The following is an 18694-nucleotide window of genomic DNA, read 5'->3' on the forward strand; positions in this document are numbered from 1 at the left end:
AATTTAATTATGCATTTGGAAGACTGAGGATGCCTTTATCATAAATCCAATTAGGGTTTTAAAAATATACACATACATCCACACACCCACACACACAGTGTCCTGCTCCAATTTTGGAGTCAAAATAAATTATTCAAACAAGATTTTCATTACAACAAAAATACAATAAATCCCAACCCCGTACGATACCAAAATTACACCCACCCAATCCCCTCCCCTCCCCTCGAGAAAACAAAATCTTAATAAAAAATAAAAAGACCAACACCTTCCCTCAACAGGATAAAGCAGATGAAGGGCTGCCAACTCGATTTGAACCCTTCCACCGAACCCCTCATGGTATACTTGATCTTCTCAAAGTACATACATTCCATCAGGTCCCCCAACCAAGCCGAGGCCTGAGGCGGCACCGGGGACCTCCACCTAAGCAGAACTCCGCCTCCGGTCCATTAGCAAGTCTAGGATCGGACATGTGCCCTCGTCTCCGTCTGCAGCACTAGCGAGCCAAATATTCCAAAAATGGCCACGGCTCCAGCTGAATGCGAGCCCTGATCAATTGACTGACAAATAACTCGGAGACCGCCCACCAAAGGGCACGAAATCCAAGCAGGTTAAAAGGTGCTGCACCACCTTCGAATTGCTCTCTGCAGCACCAACAAACAATGGTGAACCTTCACTGGTCAAAGACGACGACAATCCACAACACCAGCAGAAGGAAGACCAGAACCAAGGGCGAGGAAGACCAACAACCAACCATTGAGAATTGCAAGGCTGCGGGTCACAGAAAAAGGCTTTATCTACCCAGTACTTGCCAGTCACTTGAAAGTTTAAAAAAAAATTTAGAGTGCCCAATTAATTTTTTCCAATTAAGGGGCAATTTAGCGTGGCCAATTCACCTACCCTGCACATCTTTGGGTTGTGGGGGCGAAACCCACACAAACACGGGGAGAATGTGCGAACACCACACGACCAGTGTGTCATGTGGATGTATTTTTGGGAAATGGGTGTTTATCAAATAGCTGCTGTGATGTCAGTGTGTGGGTTGAACTGGGCTGTCTTTTACTTTCGTTTTGAGCTGAAAAGCTGCTTTGTGGCTCTATTTTTGGTTTCGTTTTCAGTGTTGGAGAGCTGCATTCAAAGCAAGAAGATGTTCTGATCTCTCTCTCTACAAGCTAAAGAACGTCTTCAGCTCACTTGATGATTTCAAAGTAATACCTGTTTCTGTACAGAATTTAAACCTGCTGTCTTTGTTAAAAAGGGTTTAACTTATGGATGTTGCTTGGAAAGGTATCAGGGGTTACCTATAGAGTATTGTATCTGTGGGGTTACGTGTGTTGGTAGTTGATAAGATGTTCACTGTGTGTTTATAAAATGTTAACTGGGTTCATAGAATAAACATAGCTTTGTTTTAAAAATACTTAAGGTCTCTGTTGCATAACACCTGGAGAGTGGACCCTTGTGCTCCCCATAACCAAAATCTATCAAACGTCGTGGGTCAGGTGAACTCCATGATATACTTTGGAGTTTTCTAAACCCTGGACCATAACAAGTGACCCAGAGCCTGGGACATCGGCAGCAGTGCTAACCACTGCACCACCGTGCTGCCCTCAGTCACTTGAAAGTCAAGGTCTTGTGTGTATTAGCTTACACTTCAACTTGCATGTGTGTGTGATTGACTAACAGTAACAATTGTGAGACAGTAAATAAACTATAGTATTATATGAAACAACTTGTGGTCATTTGTCCATCGTATACGAGTTAAAAACACACTGGGGGGGGGGGCAGCACGGTGGCACAGTGGTTTGCACTGCTGCTTACATGGGTTTCAGGGTAGGTGAATTGGCCATGTTAAATTGCCCCTTAATTGGAAAAAAATAATTGGGTACTCTAAATCAGTGTTCTTCAAACTTTTTTCCCGGGGACCCATTTTTACCAACCGGCCAACCTTCGGGACCCAACCTGGCCGACCTTCGCGACCCACGCCGGCCGATCTGCGCGACCCACCATTTTCTCTCACCTTGTTTGCGGCTGACAAAAATGGAGGAAATGGCTTGGGATCCCTTTGGCCCTCGTACACGCTCCTCCAATGGAACCTGTTGGATGAAGGTGAAGCCTTCTGGTGTCGGAAGGTATGGAGTTCCCATCTGTCCCAAGTTCTGAATTTTTTCCTGTAAAATTTTATCAAATAAACCCCTCCCCTCTGAACTTGTAAAAAAAATAAAAACAAAATGAGTAAAATAAATGAAAAAAATCCCCCCCCCGAACTTGTAAAATAAATTGAATAAAATAAATGAAAAAAATGAATAAACCCCCCCCCGAACTTGTAAAATAAAATGAATAAACCCCCCCCAACTTGTAAAAAAAAATGAATAAAATAAACGAAAAAAAAATTAAATGAATAAAATGAATGAATAAAAACCACTACACAACTTATAAAACAAAAAGCTGCAACCCTTTAAAAAAATAGCAGCCGCACTGCGCATGCGTGCCCGATGACCGGCGCGCATGCGCAATGCGGCCAAATGTATTTTTTAAACATGTTTGCGGCCGCTTGCAGCCGGTGTTGTGAAAAGTCGGCTGCTGCGCGGGGATTTGCGCGATCGGGAGCGCCGCGGACAACGGCTCTGCGACCCTCCCGACACTAGCCTACAGAAACATGTCCCTAAACCTCTCCACTCCCTCCCTCTCCCATACCCTAAATGATGAATGTAAACCAGACGGCACAAACCTATGGTCCTTGCAAATCAGAGCCAGCAGTGACATGGAACCCAGGTTAAAATGCTGTCTAAACTGATTCCAACCAAAGTGGCTATCACCACCTGGCTCAAAGAGAATCGAGCAGGGAAAAACGGGAATGGTGCAGTAACCAGGAGCCTCAGACCCGACCCCATGCACGAAACCTTGTCCATTCGCGCCCCCCCCCCCCCTCCCCCTGCAGAGTCCGGATCCTTGAACAATCCCCGCACCTCATCAGTATTTGCCACCCAGTAGTAACATAACAGATTACGCAGTGCCAATCCCCCCTCCCCACCAAGCTGCCCCTCCTCCACCTTCCCTCCCCGACTGCCTATCCCTTTATATAAATGTCCTACCAACCCAAGGAGTCTTACCAGCCCAAACAAAAGCAGATATCAATGTATTAACCCTGCAAAAGGAAAAAAGACTGGGAACACGAACAAAAACCTTCATCTTCGCCATCTGTACCCTTCCCGCCAAGAGGAAGGGTGTTCCACCTTGTCAAATTGGCCGTAGAGTCATAGAGTCCTACAGCACATAAAATGCCATTTGGTCCATCAAAAACAATCACTTAATTATTCTGATCCGTTTTTCCATCACTTGGCCCACAGCCTTGGGATCACAAGTGCACATCTAAATACTTCTTAAATAATAATCTTTATTCTTGTCACAAGTAGGCTTACATTAACACTGCAATGAAGTTACTGTGAAAAGCCCCTAGTCGCAACATTCCGGCGCCTGTTCGGGTACACGGAGAGAGAATTCACAATGTCCAATTCATCTAACGAACATGTCTTTCGGGACTTGTTGGAGGAAACCGGAGCACCCGGAGGAAACTCATGCAGGCACGGGGAGAACGTGCAGACTCTGCATAGACAGTGACTCAAGCTGCCCCTGGGATTGAACCTGGGATCCTAGAGATGTGAAGCAATAGTGCTAATCAATTTGCTACCGTGCCGCCCAGAGGGTCTCTCCCTCTGCCACCCTTTAAGGCAACAAATTCCAAACTTCTACCACTATCTGGGTAAAAAACATCCAATCTAATCCTCCTGCCCCGTAGCTTAAATCTAAGCCCCTGGTCGTTGATCCCTCCATCACGGGAAAGGTTTGTTTCTGTCTACTCTATCTATGCTCTGATAATTTTATACATCTCAATCACCGCCCCCCCCCCCCCCCATGCCCCAATCAGTCTCATCTGCTCCAAGGCAACAAACCCAAGTCTATTCAGTAGCTCTTCCTGAAACGCCCCAGCCCAGGCAATATCCTGGTTAATCTCCTCTGCACCCTTTCCAGGCCTCAGGCCTATCAAATCCCTCCTTAGTGTGGATTCCAGAACTGCACACAATAATCTAGCTGTGGCCTAACCAACATTTTCTACAGTTCCAGCATAATCTCAGAGCTCTTAAACGCTATGCCTCGGCTAATAAAGGCAATTATACCATATGCCATCTTAACCACTGTGTCGACCTACTTTGCTACATTAAGGGACAGGTGTACATGCACACCAAGGTCCCTCTGATCCCCGGTGCTTCCCAGAGTCCTGCTGTTTTTCATGTATTCCCTTGCCTTGCTTGTCCTACCCAAGTTAATCATCTCGCCCATATCCGGGTTGAATTCCATTTGCCACTGATCAGCCCATTTGACCAGCACATCAATATCCTCCTGTAATCTAAGGTTATTCTCCTTCTCATTTACCACCCCACCAATTTTTGTATCATCCAGGAACTTACTGAAAAACGCTCCTACATTCATGCATAAATCATTTATATAAACCACAACCAGCAAGGGCCCCAACATTGATCCCTGTGGGACTCCACTGGACACAGGCTTCCAGTCAGAAAAACACCCCTCGACCATCACCCTCTGATTCCAGCCACTCAGCCAATTTAAATTCCAATTTGTTAAATTTCCTTGGATCCCTTCACTATCAGTCTTCCATGTGGAACTTTATGAAAGGCCTTGCTGAAATCCAAGTAGACTATGTCAAATGCATTTCTCTCATCAACGCACCTGGTCACATCTTCGAAAAACTGAATCAAATTGATCAGACATGACTTCCCCTCAACAAAACCATGCTGACCGTTATTGATTAATCCCTGCCTCTCCAAATGCAGATTAATTCTGTCTCTGAGAATTGCTTTCAATAGTTTCTCCACCACTGAGGTTAGACTGACTGGCCTGCAGTTTCCTGGTTTATCCCTTCTTCCTTTGAGTAATGGTACCACATTGGCTAACCTCCAGCCCTCCGGCACTTCTCCTATGGCCAGAGAGGAATTGAAAATTATTGCCAGTGTCCCTACTAATTCCTCCCTTGCCTCATTCAACTGTTATGGATCAGGGTTTAGAGAATCCCAAAGTGTATCATGGAGTTCACCTGACCCACAACTTTTAATAGATTGTGGTATGGGGAGCACACGGCTTACTCTACAGGTATGGTACAGCAGAAAATGGACCAGTGGTTTTGAAAACAAAACAATGTTTATTCTATTAACTCAAGATAACCTTTTTAAAACAAAGAGTGAATATCTTAGCAACCATTAATTCAAATACACCCCCCAAAGAATACAACACTAAGTAATCTGTATGCTGTTCTTTTAACATCCAAAAAAACTTAACAAACCTCCAAACAGGAGCACATCAGGGTTGACATTCAAGACTGAAAACATTTATACTTCTTCTGAATTCACCAAATGATTAAGAGATAGTCCTTCATGGCAGAGATCAACAGCAGTGCAGCTCACAGACACCCCCAAGCTTTCTCAAACTGAAACTCAAAAAGCAGAAGTGGAGCTTAGCTCCGCCCACACTGACATCACTGCAGTAACATGAGCAGCTCCATTTCTTAAAGGTACATTTCTTAAACACCCATTTCTTAAAGGGTACTCTCACATGACACGACACCCTGGGATATATTTCATCTGGACCTGGAGATTTGTCCACTTTTATTCCAGACAGACCACTCTTCTATGTTAATCACTTTAATTTTATTACAGATCTTCTCTCTGATTCCTCTACCCACAGCATCCCTCACATGTGTGAACACCGACACAAAGAATACATGTAGAACACCATCTACATCCTCACACAAATTATCACTGTGGTCCTTAATGTGCCCTATCTTTCCGTGGTTGTCCTTTTACCCTTAATATACTTGCAAAACAACTTAGGATTTTCCTTTATTTTACCTACCAGCATCCTTTTATTTCTCCTAATTTTTTTTAAAATAAAAGTTCCATCTTGAACATTCTATACACCTCTAGGGCTTCTGCTATCACTTGATATCCAGGGTTTGCTGGATTTGGTGATCCCACACGTTTTCTTGATTGGAAAATGCTGGCCCTGTACTCTCACTATTTCCTTCTTGAATGCATCCCACTGTTCTGTCACAGATTTACCTAAAGGTGTCCGCTCCTAATCCATCTGGCCAAATTATATCTGACCTTATTAAAACCGGGTTCCCCCAGTTTAAAACATTGATCTCCGGTCCATCCTTCTATTTTACCATAACAATCTTGAATCTAATGGAGATATGATCACGGTCTGCAAAATGCTCCCCCACTGATACTCCAACCACTTGCCCAGCTTTGTTACCTAAAATTAAGTCCAGGACTGTCCCTCTCTTGTAGGACCCTCTACGTACTGGCTTAAAAAGTTCTCCTGGATGCATTTTAAGAATTCCACTCCCTCCAAACCATTCACAGTATGGATACCCCAGTTAATATTGGGGAACCTGAAATCCCCCACTGTCACTACCCTATTACTTTTACACTTCTCTGAAATCTGCCTACATATCTGCTATTCTATTTCTTCCGGACTGTTAGGGGGCTTATAGAACAGTCCCAGCAATGTGATTGCTCCTTTCTTTTTACCCCCTCCATCAGACTAGAAAAGTGAAGTTTATGGAGCGAGGCTCAGTCATGGGCCACCTGAATTCCCAGATACCGGAAGCTAGTCCTGGCTGGACAAAACGGCAGCCTCCCCAGGGAATACACCAGAAAATATTCACTCTTGCCCAGATTCAGTTTGTACCCCGAAAAGGAGCGAAACTTCCTGAGCAACTCCATTATCTCCCCACATTGAAGAGTGGGTCCGTGATACATGGTAACAAATCGTCCACATACAAGGACACCTTATGCTCCCGACCCCCATGCTCTATCCCCCTCCATCTGTTAGACGACCTCAACGCAATGGCCAGCAGTCCGATTGCTATGCAAACAAAAGCAGAGACAACGGACAGCCCTGCCTTGTATCCCTGATCAGTTGGAAATAACCTGAGTTCAGGGCATTAGTACATACACTCAGGTTGGGGGCTCCTGTACAAAAGCCTAATCCATTAAATAAATTTTGGTCTGAAGCCAAACCATGCCAGGATCTCAAAGAGGTAACCCCACTCAACCCTATCGAACACCTTCTCTGCGTCCATCGAAATATTCACCTCTCGCCCCAAGGAGGGTGGCAACACAACATTTAACAATCTCGTAATATTGGCTGACAACTGCCGACTCGTAACAACTCGAAGTATGCTCCTCCGAAATCACCCCCAGATAGCCAGCATTTAACAATGAAATAGACCGATACGACCCACATTACATGGAATACTGGTCCTTCTTCAAGATCAAGGAAATCGAAATCGAAGCTAGCGCCAGCGTGGCCCCTGCGACATGGAATGATTAAACACATCCAGGAAAGGTGGGACCAACTGACCAGCAAACTTTCTAAAATTCGATGGGGAGTTCATCTAGACATAGGAATTGGGAGCAGAAGTAGGCAATGCAGCCCTTCGAGCTTTCTCCGCCATTCAATCAGATCATGGCTGGTCTCTAATCCACCTCCCCATCTGTTGCCCATATCTCTTTAACCTGTTTTAAATCAGAAATAAATGTGTCTCCTTCTTGAAACCATTTATTGACTCAGATTCCACAGCACTATGGAGCACCGAGTTCCACAAATTCATCAGCCTCTGAGAGAAGTAGTTCCTCCTCATCTCAGTTCTAGATTTACCACCTCTCAGCCTATATACTTGGACCCGGTGCTTTGCCCGCCTGCATTAACTGAATACAGCTCCTGATCTCCTCCGGCTCTACTGGCACCTCCAAATCCTGCCCCACCTCCAGAAAGGTCAATCCATCCAGAAATTGCTTCATTGATCAACCCTTCTTAGGGGGCTCTGACTCTAACAACCCACAGTCGAAGGCCTTATTCACCTTATTAACCTTCTCTGGGACAGAAACCAACCAGCCACCCGAGTCCCTAACCTACACCATCTCCCGGGAGGATGTCTGCCGTCTCAGCTGGTGAGTCAACAGCTGACTGGTCTTCTCCCCCATACTCATATGAAGTCCCCTCAAGCGTCGCAGCTGGCTCACCGCCAAACCCGTTGACAACAACTCAAAACGCATTTGCAATTTCTTTCTTTCGCCAATAACTGGTGTCGGGGCAATCGAGTACTGGTGGTCCACCTGGCCTCTCCACCATCCTAAATTTAGAGACGAGATCATCTCTCCACCCCCTCCCACAATAACTGCCTTCAGGGCTTCCCAGAGCATGGAAGGCAAGGCCGCCTCAGTCCTGTTGAGCTCAACATACTCCCCAATGGCAGAGGATACACACTGACAAACACTCTTATCCACGAGCAACGGGTGTGCCCAGTCTCCATGGGGGTCACTGAGGGCAACCCGGCTCCACCATCAGGTCCACAAAATGCAGAGCATGATCCAATATCACAATCGCAGAGTACCCTGCTCCTCCCCCCACCCCCACCCCTCCCTCACCCCAGGGAGAAGAGGCCTACCCATCACACACAAGTCAATTTGCGAGTAAACCCAATGGACGTGCAGACAAAAAGAAAATTCCTTATCCCTCGGAAACCTAGGTCTCCATGGGTCTGCCCCCCCCCCCCCATCTCCTCCATGAAGACCAAAACTCTTTTGCCATCCCTGATGGATTCAGACTCAGGACTCAACCTTATCCAACCTAAGATCCAAAACACAATTGAAGTCCCCTCCATAATTAGCTGATGTGGATCAAGGTCTGGGATAGATGCCAGCACCTTATTAATGAATACCATGACATCCCAGTTTGGCGCATACACTTTAACCAAAACCACCGGTGTGCCCGCCAATGACCCACTGATGATTATGTACCTCCCACCTGGGTCGGCTAATATATCGCAGAAAAAGCCATCCTCTTATTAATCAGCACAGCGCCCCCTACGCCCTATAATCAAAACCAGAGTGGTACACCTGCCCCACCCATCCCTTCCTTGATTCTCAAATGGGCCTCCTGTAGAAAAAACGCATCCATCTTGAAATTTCTCAGGTGTGTAAACACCCAGGATGTTTTTACTGGGCAATTTAAACCCCCTTACATTCCAAGTTATCAACTGGACCGGGGTTGTCTGTCTAAACAGTGTATTAAAGTTCAGACTCCCTCCCCCCCACAATACTAAACTTAAATATGGAATAGAGGAAAATCAACATCCAACCGCCCCCCCCCCCCCCCAAAGAAACTTGTAACTTCATCCAGAAAAAACACCCACCAACAAGCCAAGTCACAACCCCACATTACAAAAATCCCACCAAAAATACAAATACAGATGAACTTCAAACCAAGAAACTCCAGGAGTCCTTAAGTACTTCAGTTCACCCCCAGTCTGTGCTGAGGCTGGAGGAACTTACTAAACAATCCCTTGCCCGATTTCTGCCTTGTGTTATATTTAGAGGACATTATTTGTACGAGGGGATCTTACTCCATCAAACTACACCCAATTACCTCCAAAGAAATCATCCATAAACCAGGCAAAAAGGACCAAAAACAAAATACCCTGACAGGAGTCACCGCGTGTGCGACTGCTCACCGCTTAGGCGCCACCGGAAGTCCAATTTTGAAGGCGTTTGAGCAGCCGTTAGAGAACTCTTATTTGGGGTCTTGTGCTGTCCTACAAAGCCATACATTGTTACAAACATATATTGTTATAAACAGTTTGAATGTATATTTTGAATTGTTCCATAATGGTTTCAGAATGAAAGCAAAGCAAAATGTGCAGTGCAACATTATGCAGGAGCACAAGTTGAGAATTGACATCAGGTACAATACCAATGAGCTGTTTGGTCATTAAAAAAAACAGGTTCCATCCCAGCCCTACATCATTGTCCATGAGGAGTTTGCACATTCTCCCAGTGTTTGTGTGGGTCTCACCTCCACAACCCAAAGATCTGCAGGATGGGTGAATTGGCCACTCTAAATTGCCCCTTCATTGGGAAAAAAAGAATTGGGAACTTTAAATTTTAAAAAAACCTGGTGGTTAAGGGAATTTCTCGACAAAATACCATGCATCATGAAATGTGATACTTTCTTGGAATTGTGATTCAAGATTACCGAAAGGACCAAATTTGAATATTCATCCCTTGTGATATTACAGCACAGCCAATTATAGAGGTCAGAGGTTTACAACATGGAAACAGGCCCTTCGGCCCAACCTGTCCATGCCGCCCAGTTTTCAACCACTAAGCTAGTCCCATATCCCTCTGTACCCAGCTTTCCCATACAACTGTCAAAATACTTTTTAAAAGACAAAATTGTACCCATCTCTACTAGTGCCTCTGGCAGCTCATTCCAGATGCTTACCACCCTCTATGTGGAAAACATTGCTCCTCTGGACCCTTTTGTATCTCTCCCTTTAAACCTATGCCCTCTAGTTTTAGACTCCCCTACCTTTGGGAAATTATGTTGACTATGTCCATCATTATTTTATTGGTAATTTGGTAGTTTGCTTGTTTGAGATTGTTGAAGGCTTCACTGGCCAAATGTATTCCCTTAAAACAATGGAGCAAGATTTGGGAGAAAACACTGGGAAAGGGAGGAATACCCAGGGAATGTGTTCACTATTTCTATTTAGACTGGGTTATACAAAATATTGGTCAACTACAATTTAAGAAGGAATTTATTAACTGTTAACTAACTAAATAAAAACCTTGTGTGAAAAACAACTTGACTTGAACAAAATTACATAAGGGCTAAAGGTAACTTAATCTTTAAAGTATATCCCAAATAACTAACTTAGTCTTATCTCTTCAAAGAGTTATCTGCAGAAGAAATGGTGTGTGTGTGTGTGTGTGTGTGTGTGCGTGGGGCGGGGGCTGTACATTGTTATTATTTGCTTTCAAATAAATTAGCACCTTTTAAAGATCAAAAGTAACCAACTGCACATGTGTTAGTGCTGGATCTTCACAATCGACAGCTTCACATTATCAGCACAACCTTCACAACAAAAATGGAGTTCAGTAAGTGGCACTTTCCAATTTCTCCAAAATGTGAAGTATCAATTTCAATCTTTCAATAAGCTCATGTGAAAAATGAGACTAGTGCTGTCTTCCACCAACATACCAATGTTCAGAATCATGTTAAGAATGGTAACACTTAAGCAAAGGAGATTGGAGCAGGAATGGACCAAATAGACTTGTGAGCCTGCTTTGCTATTCAATGTGATCAAAGAACAAAGAACAATACAGCACAGAACAGGCCCTTCAGCCCTCCAAGCCTGTACCGGTCATTATACCAACCTTTGCCTCAGGCACATCAAGCACAACCCTCAGCACATCCTTGTCCTATCCATGTGTTTGTCAAGATGCCTTTTGAACGCCGTTAATGTATCTGCTTCCACAATCTCCCGTGGCAACATGGTTGCAGGCACTCACCACGCACTGCGTAAAAAACCTGCCCCGCACATCTCCTCTAAACTTTGCCCCACGGACCTTAAACCTGGGCTCCCTAGTGGCTGACCCCTCCACCCTGGGAAAGAGTGCCTGCCCATCCACTCTATCCATGCCCCTCATAATCTTGTGGACATCTTATCAGGTCACCCCTCAACCTCAGTCTTTCTGATCAAAACAGTCCGAGTCAATTCAGCCTATCCACATAGCTAACACCCTGCAGACCAGGCAACATCCTGGTAAACCTCCTCTGCACCCTCTCCAAAGCCTCCACATCTTTCTGGTGGTGTGGCGACCAGAACTGTGCGCAATATTCCAAGTGCGGCCTTACCAAGGTTCGAAACAACTATAGCATGACTTGCCAGTTTTTATACTCGATGCCCGGTCCAACGAAGGCAATCATTCCATATGCTTTCTTGACTACTGTCATGTGAGAGTACCTTTGAGAAATGGGTGTTTATTACTGCTGTGATGTCAGAGAATGGGTGGAGCTGGGCTGTCTGTCGGCTTTTTACTTTCGTTTTAGGCTGTTGCTGCAGGGTGTGTTTTAGTTTCGTTTTCAGTGCTGGAGCTGAAGCCAGACAGAGCAGGTGCACTGTTGATCTCTCTGCCATGAAAAGACTATCTCTTGATCATTTGGTGAATTCAGAATTATAAATGTTTTCAGTAGTGACTTTAACCTGATGTGCTTCTGTTAAAGGTTATATTTTCTGTAAGTCTTCTGGATGTTAAAAGGACAACGTAAGCATTACTTACTCCATGATACACTTTGGGGTTCTCTAAACCCTGGCCCATAACAAATTGGGGGCTCGAGGGGGATAAAAGTCTATCTATTGGATTGGCTTAGTGAACTTAAAGACAGTGAGAGGTGAGCATATTGTGGTTACTTTTCAGGTGTGGTATTCTAGTTTAAGTGGGGAGTGTGTTGTGGACAATGGCTCTTTCGCAGGCTCTGAAGTTTTTGGGGGTGGAGACGGTCACACGCAGTACCTTATGGACAGAGACTAAAAGCAGACTGGTAGATTTGGCAAAAACATTGGAGTTAACATTACCTGACAAAATGCGAAAAGGTGAGGTAATTATGGCCGAGGCTAAACATTTAAAGTTGCCTGAGATACAGTTTGAGTAATTGGAAATGGCAAAATGTCAGTTACAAATTAAACAAATGGAACAGGAGAAAGAATTAAAGCAGCTTGAATACGACAAAGAGGAAAAAGGAGAGAAAGAGAGAGAGAGGAAAAAGAAAGAGGGAGAGGGGAAAAGAAAAGGAGGGAGAAGAAAGGAGAAAAGAAAGATTGGCCTAAGCAGAACACAAAGAAAGAGAAAGGGAGATACAGATCAGTGAAAAAGATAGAGAGAGAGTTTGAACTTCAGAAAATGGCCATGAAACATGACAGTCAGTTAAAATTGGCAGACATAAAGGGAAACGTACAGTTGGATGATAGTGATGAGTATAGTGAGAAAGAGCGTCAAAGTCGAAGTCTTGGTGGGAACCTATTTAAATATGTCCAAGCATTAGACCAAAAGACATAGGAGCGGAAGTAATGCCATTCGGCCCATCGAGTCCACTCCACCATTCAATCATGGCTGATTTCAACTCCATTTACCCGCTCTCTCTCCATAGCCCTTAATTCCTCGAGAAATCAAGAATTTATCAACTTCTGTCTTAAAGACACTGCCAAGGTTTGACGAGAAGGAGGTAGAAGCCTTTTTCATTTCATTTGTGAAGGTGGCTAAACAAATGGAATGGCCACAGGACATGTGGGCATTACTGATTCAAACAAAGCTGGTAGATAGAGCTAGTGAAGTGTTTGCATCACTACCGGAGGAGGTATCTGGGACGTATGAGGTGGTGAAAAAATCCATCTTAGGTGCTTATGAACTCGTGCCTGAAGCCGACAGACAAAGGTTTAGAAATTTAAGGAAAGAATTTGGTCAAACATACATGGAGTTTGAAAGCCTCAAACAGAGTAATTTTGATAGGTGGATAAGGGCTTTGAAAATAGACCAAATGTATGAAGCTCTCAGAGAAATTATACTTTTGGAGGAGTTTAGAAATTCAATTCCTGATGTAGTCAGAACTCATATGGAAGAACAGAAGGTTAAAACTGCGAGATTAGCAGCAGAAATGGCAGATGATTATGAATTAGTTCATAAATCAAAGCTTGGTTTCCGACATCAGTTTCAGCCTGTGAGGGATAGAAACTGGGGACATGAGAAATACTCAAGTGGTAAAGGTAAAGGTGATCTGATGGGAGATAATACGGAGAGTGTATCTCAGATTAAAAAATAAATCCAGGAGGGTGGAAAAGAAAAGTTTCAAATGTTTTCACTGTAATAAACTATGCCATGTAAAGTCAGTGTTGGTGTTTGAAGAAAAGCACTGGGAAGGTTGATGTGGTAAAACAGGATAAGACGAGGTGCAAAATATTGTGCAGCCTGATCAAGAGGTGATTGATAAGAAGGTGCCAGATCTCTTTAAAGAATTTACTTGTGTGGATAAAGTTTACTCGTGTGTATCAGAAGGAGCAGGTAAAGAAGTCACAATTTTAAGAGATACCGGGAGCTAGTCGATCTTTAATGGCAAGAGATGAGGAGTTATGTAGTTTAGGAAGAATGTTGCCAGAAAAGGTGGCAATATGTGGAATTCAAGGTGAGAGGAGTGGTGTTCAATTATATAAGGTAAGGTTGGAAAGTCCAGTGAAGAGTGGTGAAGTGGTAGTAGGAGTAATAGAGAAAGTATCTTGTCCAGGAATACAGTTTATCTTGGGTAATGATATTGCTGGATCGTAGATGGGAGTGATGGTTGGTTGTGGTTGCTAGACCAGTGGAGAATCAGACAACTGAAGTGTTGAAGGACGAATATCCTGGAATTTTTCCGGATTGTGTAGTAACACGGTCGCAAAGTCAGAGGTTAAAACAAGAGGGGAAATCAAAGAGTGAAGATGAAGTTGACGTGCAATTATCAGAAACGATTTTTGATCAGATGGTTGAAAAAGAACAAGAACAGGTGGAGGATGAGGCGGATATTTTTAGTTCAGGAAAATTGGTAGATATACAACAGAAAGAAGCAGAAATAAAACGGATGTATCAGAAAGCATACACGGAAGAGGAATCTGAGTGGATACCAGAGTGTTATTACTGTAAAGGTGATGTCTTGATGAGAAAATGGAGACCTTTACATATGCAGGTGGATGAAAAGTGGGCAGATGTTCATCAAGTACTATTGCCGGTAGGGTATAGAAACGAGTTGCATATTAGGTACCAGTGGGAGGTCATTTGGGAATAAGGAAAACACGAGCTAAAATCCAGAAACGTTTTTATTGGCCTGGACTACATAAAGATGTAGTTACATTTGGCAATCATGTCACACATGTCAAGTGATAGGGAACCTCAAGCAGTGATAAAACCAGCACCCTTAATACCCATTCCAGCATTTGAGGAACCTTTTACAAGGGTTCTGATTGATTGTGTAGGACCGCTTCCTAAAACAAAAAGTGGGAATCAATATCTTTTGACAATAATGGATGTGCCTACTAGGTTTCCAGAGTCCATTCCAGTACGTAATATTACAGCTATAAAGATTGTGGAGGAGTTACTTAAATTCTTTACTGGATATGGACTACCCACAGAAATACACTCGGATCAAGGATTTTACCTCAAGGTTATAGAACATAGAACGATACAGCGCAGTACAGGCCCTTCGGCCCACGAGGTTGCACCGAAACAAAAGCCATCTAACCTACACTATGCCATTATCATCCATATGTTTATCCAATAAACTTTTAAATGCCCTCAATGTTGGCGAATTCACTACTGTTGCAGGTAGGGCATTCCACGGCCTCACTACTCTTTCCGTAAAGAACCTACCTCTGACCTCTGTCCTATATCTATTACCCCTCAGTTTAAAGCTATGTCCCCTCGTGCCAGCCATTTCCATCCGTGGGAGAAGGCTCTCACTGTCCACCCTATCTAACCCCCTGATCATTTTGTATGCCTCTATTAAGTCTCCTCTTAACCTTCTTGTCTCCAACGAAAACAACCTCAAGTCCATCAGCCTTTCCTCATAAGATTTTCCCTCCATACCAGGCAACATCCTGGTAAATCTCCTCTGCACCCGCTCCAAAGCCTCCATCTCCTTCCTATAATGCGGTGACCAGAACTGTACGCAATACTCCAAATGCGGCCGTACCAGAGTTTTGTACAGCTGCAACATGACCTCCTGACTCCGGAACTCAATCCCTCTACCAATAAAGGCCAACACACCATAGGCCTTCTTCACAACCCTATCAACCTGGGTGGCAACTTTCAGGGATCTATGTACATGGACACCTAGATCCCTCTGTTCATCCACACTTCCAAGAACTTTACCATTAGCCAAATATTCCGCATTCCTGTTATTACTTCCAAAGTGAATCACCTCACACTTCTCTACATTAAACTCCATTTGCCACCTCTCAGCCCAGCTCTGCAGCTTATCTATATCCCTCTGTAACCTGCGACATCCTTCCACACTGTCGACAACACCACCGACTTTAGTGTCGTCTGCAAATTTACTCACCCATCCTTCTGCGCCTTCCTCTAGGTCATTGATAAAAATGACAAACAGCAACGGCCCCAGAACAGATCCTTGTGGTACTCCACTTGTGACTGTACTCCATTCTGCACATTTCCCATCAACCACCACCCTCTGTCTTCTTTCAGCTAGCCAATTTCTGATCCACATCTCTAAATCACCCTCAATCCCCAGTCTCCGTATTTTCTGCAATAGCCTACCGTGGGGAACCTTATCAAACGCTTTACTGAAATCCATATACACCACATCAACTGCTCTACCCTCGTCTAGCTGTTCAGTCACCTTCTCAAAGAACTCGATAAGGTTTGTGAGGCATGACCTACCCTTCACAAAGCCATGCTGACTATCCCTGATCATATTATTCCTATCTAGATGATTATAAATCTTGTCTCTTATAATCCCCTCCAAGACTTTACCCACTACAGACGTGAGGCTCACCGGTCTATAGTTGCCGGGGTTATCTCTGCTCCCCTTTTTGAACAAAGGGACCACATTTGCTATCCTCCAGTCCTCTGGCACTATTCCTGAAGCCAATGATGACATAAAAATCAAAGCCAAAGGTCCAGCAATCTCTTCCCTGGCCTCCCAGAGAATCCTAGGATAAATCCCATCAGACCCTGGGGACTATCTATTTTCAGCCTGTCCAGAATTGCCAACACCTCTTCCCTACGTACCTCAATGCCATCTATTCTAATAGCCTGGGTCTCAGCATTCTCCTCCACAACATTATCTTTTTCCTGAGTGAATACTGACGAAAAATATTCATTTAGTATCTCGCCTATCTCTTCAGACTCCACACACAACTTTCCATCCCTGTCCTTGACTGGTCCTACTCTTTCCTGAGTCATTCGCTTATTCCTGACATACCTATAGAAAGCTTTTGGGTTTTCCTTGATCCTACCTGCCAAATACTTCTCATGTCCCCCCCTTGCTCATCTTAGCTCTCTCTTTAGATCCTTCCTCGCTACCTTGTTACTATCCATCGCCCCAACTGAAACTTCACACCTCATCTTCACATAGGCCTCCTTCTTCCTCTTAACAAGAGATTCCACTTCTTTGGTAAACCACGGTTCCCTCGCTCTACGCCTTCCTCCCTGCCTGACCGGTACATACTTATCAAGAACACGCAGTAGCTGATCCTTGAACAAACTCCACTTATCTAGTGTGCCCAACACTTGCAGCCTACTTCTCCACCCTATCCCATATTCAAAGAAGTTATGGCTAGCTTAGGAATAAAATAATTTAAATCAACTAAGTACCATCCAGAATCGCAGGGAGCGTTAGAAAGGTGGCATCAGACATTAAAGACAATGTTGAGGGCTTATTGTCACGAGTATCCAGAGGATTGGGATAAAGGAATTCCATTCGTACTGAATGCAATTAGGGATGCTCCTAATGCGTCAACCAAATTTAGTCCTTTTGAATTAACTGTTGCTCATGAGGTAAGAGGACCACTTAAATTGATTAAGGAAAAATTGGTGAGTGAGAAATCAGAACTTACATTATTGGATTACATGTCAAATTTTAGGGAACGATTAAATAGAGCAGGTGAATTGGCTAGACAACATTTAAAAGTTGCACAAAATGTGATGAAACGGTTAGCGGACAAGAAATCCAAAGTTCGTAGTTTTGCCAGTGGAGATAAAGTTTTAGTATTGTTACCAGTGGTAGGTGAACCTTTAAAAGCAAGGTTTTGTGGACCGTATCAGATTGAAAGGAAATTAAGTGAGGTGAATTATGTGGTAAAAACGCCGGATAGAAGGAAAACTCACCGAGTATGTCATGTGAATATGCTTAAAAGGTACTTTGAAAGGGAAGGAGAGAAAAAGGAGGACGTTTGAATGATTCTAACTCAAAGTGACGAATCAGATCCAGATGACTGTGAATTTGACATACCTCAAATTAAATTGGAAAACGAGGATGTTCTTAAAAATTGGAATAAATTATTGAGTTACCTTCCAGAGGGAAAATGAACTGACCTGAAAGAGTTATTGATATCACATGGGCATATTTGTGGAGATAAATTGTGAAGTACTAAACTGGCTATACATGATGTAGAGGTGGGAAATGCTGTACCAATCAAACACATCCATATAGACTTAACCCTTTAAAATTAGCACAGGTTAACAAAGAGATTGGGAGTATGCTTAAAAATGGCATAATTGAAGTGGAGCTCACCCATAGTGATGGTACCAAAGCCAGATGGTACCCAATGGTTGTGTGTGGACAATAGAAAGGTTAATGCAGTTACAAGAACGGACTCTTATCCTATCCCACGTTTGGAGGATTGCATTGAGAAAGTGGGACAGTGCTTTTATTTCCAAACTGGGTTTACTTAAAGGTTACTGGCATGAAAAACGCCCCAGCCACATTTCAACGTTAACTAACAAAGTTGTTTTAGGATTACCCAATTGTGCGGTATACATCGACGATCTGGTAATTTTCAGCCAGACATGGACAGCACATTTGGAACATCTGATGGAGTTATTCAATTGACTTCAGGAGGCGGGTTTAGTGATAAACCTAGCCAAAAGTGAATTTGGAAAAGCCCAAGTCACTTTCCTTGAGGAGTTTCAGATACCCTCAAGACGAAGGGAAATAATGCGATTTCTTGGCATGAGTGGATTTGATCAAACATTTGTGCAAAAGATTTGTAGCGTGATTGCTCCACTGA

At 43.7% G+C, this 18694-nt stretch overlaps 1 protein-coding gene across 4 annotated transcripts in view; it reads right to left on the minus strand.

Annotated features, from left to right (window-relative positions):
- The window catches only part of mbd5 (methyl-CpG binding domain protein 5), a 433408-nt gene that overhangs the window by 25751 nt on the left and 388963 nt on the right, over positions 1-18694 (minus strand). The gene's annotated exons all lie outside the window — the stretch shown is intronic.

The sequence above is a fragment of the Scyliorhinus torazame genome, chromosome 2, assembly GCF_047496885.1.
Source record: "Scyliorhinus torazame isolate Kashiwa2021f chromosome 2, sScyTor2.1, whole genome shotgun sequence".
Taxonomy (NCBI): domain Eukaryota; kingdom Metazoa; phylum Chordata; class Chondrichthyes; order Carcharhiniformes; family Scyliorhinidae; genus Scyliorhinus; species Scyliorhinus torazame.